Source organism: Lucilia cuprina, chromosome 5, assembly GCF_022045245.1.
Source record: "Lucilia cuprina isolate Lc7/37 chromosome 5, ASM2204524v1, whole genome shotgun sequence".
Lineage (NCBI taxonomy): Eukaryota > Metazoa > Arthropoda > Insecta > Diptera > Calliphoridae > Lucilia > Lucilia cuprina.
The window spans coordinates 5715255-5722131 of record NC_060953.1 but is presented as its reverse complement, the minus strand read 5'-3'; the positions used below and the strand labels follow the sequence as shown (position 1 = coordinate 5722131).

The 6877-nt window shown below is 25.0% G+C and overlaps 1 protein-coding gene across 5 annotated transcripts in view; it reads right to left on the bottom strand.

Annotated features, from left to right (window-relative positions):
- The window catches only part of LOC111683379 (signal transducer and activator of transcription B-like), a 158485-nt gene that overhangs the window by 109147 nt on the left and 42461 nt on the right, over window positions 1-6877 (bottom strand). The window lies entirely within an intron of this gene.

The window sequence follows — 6877 nt, the reverse complement described above, 5'->3', positions numbered from 1 at the left end:
TCTTAAATTTTGGTTAAATTTAAAGAAAAATGTATAGAATTGTTATTTCTGGATTAAATAAAGCAAATTTTGTTAAATTTGTGTAAATCCCTTGAATTCCCAAAATGTGTAAAGAAAATCCCAGAAAGGGAAATTTCTGAAATTTTTGTTAAAATTTAAGAAAAATCTATAGAATTGTTATTTCTGAACAAAATAAAACAAAATTTGTTAAATTTGTGAAAATCCCTTGAATTCCCAAAATGTTTAAAGAAAATCCCAGAAAGAAAATTTCTTAAATTTTGGTAAAATTTAAAGAAAAATGTATAGAATTGTTATTTCTGGATTAAATAAAGCAAATTTTGTGAAATTTGTGTAAATCCCTTGAATTCCCAAAATGTTTAAAGAAAATCCCAGAAAGGGAAATTTCATAAATTGAGATAAATTTAAAGAAAAATGTATAGAATTGTTATTTCTGAACAAAATAAAACAAAATTTGTTAAATTTGTGTAAATCCCTTAAATTCCCAAAATGTTTAAAGAAAATCCCACAAAGGAAAATTTCTTAAATTTTGGTTAAATTTAAAGAAAAATGTATAGAATTGTTATTTCTGGTTTAAATAAAGCAAATTTTGTTAAATTTGTAAAAATCCCTTGAATTCCCAAAATGTTTAAAGAAAATCCCAGAAAGGGAAATTTCATAAATTGAGATAAATTTAAAGAAAATTGTATAGAATTGTTATTTTTTGGACAAAATGAAGCAAAATATGTTAAATTTGTGTAAATCCCCCTGAAATCCCAAAATATTTATTAAAAATCCCAGAAAGGGTAAATTTTGTTAAATTTATGAAATAGCTTATAAATATGATTCTTCTGGTTTAAAAACTCGAGATCTCGTTTTATAATCTTAGAAAGTGACATTTTCCATATTCAAGTGTAGTTTTAAGTTACTATTGACGCTTAACGCTTTCATTGTGTTTGTTTGTTTATTTAGCTTATTGCTTTATGCTGCTAAGTTGAACTTTAAAATTTTGCTAATTAAAAGCAATAACAAAGCAAACTTCTAGAGTTGTTGTTTTTTAAGTTCTTAGTAAACGTAGTTAAACGTCTACGTATTCGTCTTTATGAATCATTTTGTGGGAAACTCATGTGGTCACCACAAGCAGGTTTTTTTTTTTAATTTCATCTTATTTTTTGCAAAATGTCTGTTTTATTTTCTTTCTATAGCTGTAGGTAGTTGTTTATTAGCAGCTACACCTTAACCTAAGGAAACTTAAGTAAATTTTGAGCTAAAACTTTACTTTACTTAAAGCTTGTTTAAAAAATTTGTTAAAGTAGGCTTAGGTGTCTAATTAAAAATATATATATTACCTGTTTTGTTGGTTGTAAAAATAAAAAAAAATAATAATTTGCAACTGATATAACTGAAGTTCAGGGTAAAAATTAAAATTAATTGAAAAGACAAATGTTGTATTTTTTGTTCTCTTAACACTAACACTTAAACAAGTTCAAAGTCAAGTTGTCTTAAGTTGTAAGGAATAATTCCTTAATAAATTGTTAAAAAATTCCATTACATTTTTTTAAGTTAAAACCCTAAAATCTTTAAGATTTTCTTAATATTGATTACATTTCATTTATTTACTTAATAAATTGTTTATTTATTTAAATTTAACTATTTCTTTTCGTTTAGCATGTTGTAACTTGCCATAGACTTAAGTCATTTCTTGTTTGAAGATTTTGTTTTCTCTACGATTGCTTAAGACAGTCAAATGCATGTTTTATTATCTAATGTTTTCGTTGTCTTCAATGTTTAAGCTAAAGATTAATAGTTTTTGTTATAATTATTGTTTAAATAATTTCAAAAATAAACATAAAATCATTTATAAAAATTAAAAAAAAATGCACAAACTTTCATAAAAATTTTCAAATTTTTTTTTAATTTCTCAATAATTCCCTAAAAAAAAACCTTGAAAAAATCTTAAAAACTTATTTAATTCAAGTAAAACCATCGTTATCTTGATAAAAACTACAATCCCTTGAATTCCCAAAAAATTTTCAAAAATCCCTCAAAAGGAAATTTCAAAAAAAAAAAAAAAATACTAAAAATAAGTAAAATTTCACTAAAAACTAAAACAAAATTCTATTTTCAAACAAAACATAACGAATCTGTAAGTTTTTCTTAAATCCCCTAAATTCCCAAAATGTTAAACAAAAATCCCAGAAAGGAAAATATCCAAAAATAGGATAAATTTAAAGAAGACTTTATAAAAAATAGATTCCAAATGAAAATAAAGCAAAACTGTCAAATTTAAAAAAAATCCCTTAATTCCCAAAATGTCAAACAAAAATCCCCGAAAGGGAAATTTCTAAAATTTTAGGGAAATTAAAAAAAATGTCTTTAAAATAATAAAAACTTGATAAAAAATAAATTCCAAATGAAAATAATGTGAAACTAAAAGTTTTAAAAAAATACCCTGAATTCCCAAATTGGGTAACAAAAATCCTAGAAAAGGAAATTTCAAAAAATAAGATAAATTCAAAGAAAACTTTATAAAAAAATAGATTCCAAATGAAAATAAAGCAAAACTGTCAAATTTTAAAAAAATCCCTAAATTCCCAAAATGTCAAACAAATATCCCCTTAAGGGAAATTTTCAAAAAAATGTCTTTAAAATAAAAAAAAACTTAATAATAAATAAATTTCAAATGAAAATAAAGTGAAACTAACAATTTTGAAAGCAATCCCTTGAATTTCAAAATTGGATAACAAAAATCCCACAAAAGGAAATTACAAAAATTTTAGGGAAATTTTCAAAAATTGTTTTTAAAATAAAGAAAACTTAATAAAAAAATAGATTCCAAATGAAAATAAAGCAAAACTGGCAAATTTTGTAAAAATCCCCTGAATTCCCAAATTGGGTAATAAAAATGCCAGAAAGGGAAATATCTAGAATTTTAGGGAAATTTTCAAAAATTGTTTTTATAATAAAGAAAACATGATGAAAATTAGATCCTAAATGAAAATAAAAGCAAAACGTATAATTTTGTGCAAATCCCTCAAATTCCCAAATTGGGTAACAAAAATCCCATAAAAGGGAATTTGTAAGAAATTTTTATAAAACCATTATTTTTGTAATTAAAAAACATAATTTCTTAAAATTTGTTTGAAATTTTTTTTAATTCCCAAAACTTTTAATAAAAATCCTTATAAAAAAGGAAATTTTTGTTAACTTAAGGGATTTTTTTTCAAATTAAAGGGAAATTTTTTTCAAATTGAACTGAAATTTGTTGAATTTGAGGCAATGTTGTTGTTTTTGTAATTAAAAAAAATAATTTCTTAAAATTTCAGTAAATTTTTTCTTAATTTCAAAAATTTTTAATAAAAATCCCAAAAAAGGGAAATTTATTTAATTTTAGGGAAATTAAAAAAAAAGCTGTTATTTTTTAATGAAAATACATTGATTCTTAAAATTTCAGTAAAATTTTTCTTAATTTCCAAAATTTTTAATAAAAATCCTAAAAAAGGGAATTTTTTTAATTTCAAAAGAAATTTTCTTAAATTTAAGGAAAATTTCTTAAATTTGAGGGAATATTGTTGTTTTTGTAATTGAAAAACTTATTTTCTTAAAATTTCAGTAAATTTTTTTTTTAATTTTCTAAAATTTGAATAAAAAGGTAAATTTTTCAATTTTAAAGGAAATTTTCTTAAATTTAAGGGAAATTTCTTAAATTTGAGGGAATTTTGTAATTAAAAAACATATTTTTTTTAAATTTCAGCAATTTGTTTTTAATTGTTAAAATTTTCAATAAAAATCCCAAAAAAGTAAAATTTTTCTTCAAACTTAAGGGAAAATTTTCTTAAACTTCTTAAATTTGAGAGAAAATTTTTGTTTTTGTAATTGAAATTTAAAATTTCTTAAAATTCCAACATTTTTAATAAAAATCCCCAAAACAAGTGAATTTTTTTAAATTGTTGTTGTTTTTGTAAGTGAAAAATATAATTTCTTGAAATTTTTAGTGAATTCTTAATTCTTAAACTTCTGACTAAAATCTCAAAAAAGGGAAATTTTAGAAAAATTTCTATTTTATTGAAAAAACTAAATTTTTGAAAAAGTTTATCCAAATTACCCTTACCAACCAATTGATGGAGAACACTTCTTATCAGACCTAGACAACCATCAGTCTGAATGCGAGGTCTGTAACATTTAAAACAGCAAAAAATGAGAACGCAAAATTTAAATAATCCAAATACAAAATACAAACAAGTAAGAAGTTATAGTCGGGCGAGGCCGACCATATAATACCCTACACATGTATACGAATAATACGTGATTAAGTTTTCATAATAAAGCATTTAAGTTGAATTAAGTTGAAGTAATATTTTTAGGGGCTAGGATCAAATGTGGCCCTATAATCATAAAGTTTATCAGGGTCATTAAGACTAGTATAGAATTTGGTTTTGCAGTTTTCTGTCGAGATACGAATAGATTAAACATAATTATGAACTTAAATGTCCTATTTTGCGTATTCAGTTGTATGGGGGCTAGGTGAAATAATGGACCGGTGTTACCTTTTTTCAATAAGCTTCGTTTATAGTACCATAAAAGATCATGTGCCAAATTTCATTGTATTATCTCGTCTACAGTTCTAGTTCAGTTTAAGTTCATTTCTAGTTCAGTTTTAGTTAAGTTCTAGTTCAGTTCTAGTTCACTTCTAGTTCAGTTCTAGTTCAGTTCTAGTTCAGTTCTAGTTCAGTTCTAGTTCAGTTCTAGTTCAGTTCTAGTTCAGTTCTAGTTCAGTTCTAGTTCAGTTCTAGTTCAGTTCTAGTTCAGTTCTAGTTCAGTTCTAGTTCAGTTCTAGTTCAGTTCTAGTTCAGTTCTAGTTCAGTTCTAGTTCAGTTCTAGTTCAGATCTAGTTCAGTTCTAGTTAAGTTCTAAAGATCATGTGCCAAATTTCATTGCATTATCTTCAAAATTGCGATCTGTAGTTTGATTGCAAGCTCTCTTCGGGGGTTCAGTTGTTTGGGGGCCAGGTGAAATAATAGACCGATTTTAATCATTTTCAATAGGCTTCGTCGCTGGGACAATAGAAGGTTATGTACCAAATTTCATTGAATCATCTTTTAAATTGCGACCTGTAGTTTGATTACAAGGTTTATATGGATGGATGGACATAGCCAAATCGACTCAGAAAATGATTCTGAGCCGATTCTGGTATACTTTAAGGTGGCTATATGACCAATGTTATTGTGCGTTACCAACATCAGCATAAACCCAATATACCCTCCCTACTAATTTGATGTAGGGTATAAACAGGTGACTAAATTCACACATTAAGAAGAAAAAAAAAACAAACATAAACTTTACTCTCTTTGTTAAGGAAATATTCTCTTGGCAAAGGAAATAATTACTCTTTTAATGAAAACAAACGATTAATCTCTACTCTTTCTAAATACTAAGATCAATTTTTATATGTTTTTATTGTTGTTTTTTTATTAATGTTTTGCATTTGTCATAACTAAACAAACACACTTGATGTGTGTGGTGTGTGTGTTTTATTTCATTCTTATGGAGTTTGTGTGTTTGTTTGTTAATAAAGGGGATATATGAGGGGATGTGTTGGCAGCACATGTTGTGTGCTGCTTGCTTTGCTTTGCTCGCTTGCTTTAACAACGCCATCGTCTCACACTGGTTATTTGCGCAATGCTGAAACAGTTAAACGCCGACTACGGTACGTAAAAGTGATAATTTTTGTAAAAAACGGAGAGGTTCTTGTTTGCAACGATCGTTCAAAAAAAAAGTAAAATTAAATTTAATACAAAAAAAAGAATAGTTTTTGCGTGCGCAGTTTAAATAAATTAATAATAAAAAAAGGAAATTTCTTTAAAAATACAAAATCCAACAAATAAAAATTAAAAAAAAGAATTACTTAAACAAGTGTTTTTTCTTTTACAAAATGTGTTCCATAAAAGTTGAGGTTAAATAAAAGAAAATAAAAAGTGTTTGCAACAATTTGTTATATTATTATCCTATATATTATTAAAATCAAAAGTGTTAATTAACAAAATAAATATTGAAAGTAATAATTAAAGCAAATTATTGCTAAATGTATAAAAAGCAACAACAACACAAAAATCATATCAAACAAAATTCCTACATACATACCTATATATAAAGATTTATTATACACCAAAGTATAAACAAAAAAGAACATAACATAACCACCACAACAACAACAATAATAAAAGTTGTCAAAATATTTCAATAATTTAAATATGTGAACAAAAATTATAAATAAGAAAAAGACAAGATTAAGCAAAGCAAAAAAAACCAACAGTAAATAGCAATAAAATTGAGTTCGTCATTTTACCAAGAGAAAGAGTGCAAAATTGTAAACAATAAAAAAAACCAAGAGAGAGCCTTAACATAACAACGAAAAAAACTTTAGAAAAAAGAGTAAAGAAGAAAAATACTTGTTGTTTTTTTTCTTAATAAAAAAAGAAAACAAACACAACTATAACAATAACAACATTATCTTCACCAAGTGAGTATAATAGTAACAGTGTTAACAACTATTGTAATATTTTAAGAAATATTTATTTTAGTTCAGTTCTAGATTAGTTCTAGTTTCGTTCTAGTTAAATTCTAGTTCTGTTCTAGTTCCAGTTTAGATCTAGTTTAGTTCTAGTTTCGTTCCAGTTTAGTTCTAGTTCAATTCTAGTTTAGTTCTAGTTCAGTTCTAGTTCAGTTTTAGTTCAGTTTTAGTTCAGTTCTACATAAGTATGTTGTAGTTCTATTTTAGTTCAGTTCTAATTCAGTTCTAGTTCAGTTCTAATTCAGTTCTAGTTCAGTTCTAGTTCAGTTCTAGTTCAGTTCTAGTTCAGTTCTAGTTCAGTTCTAGTTC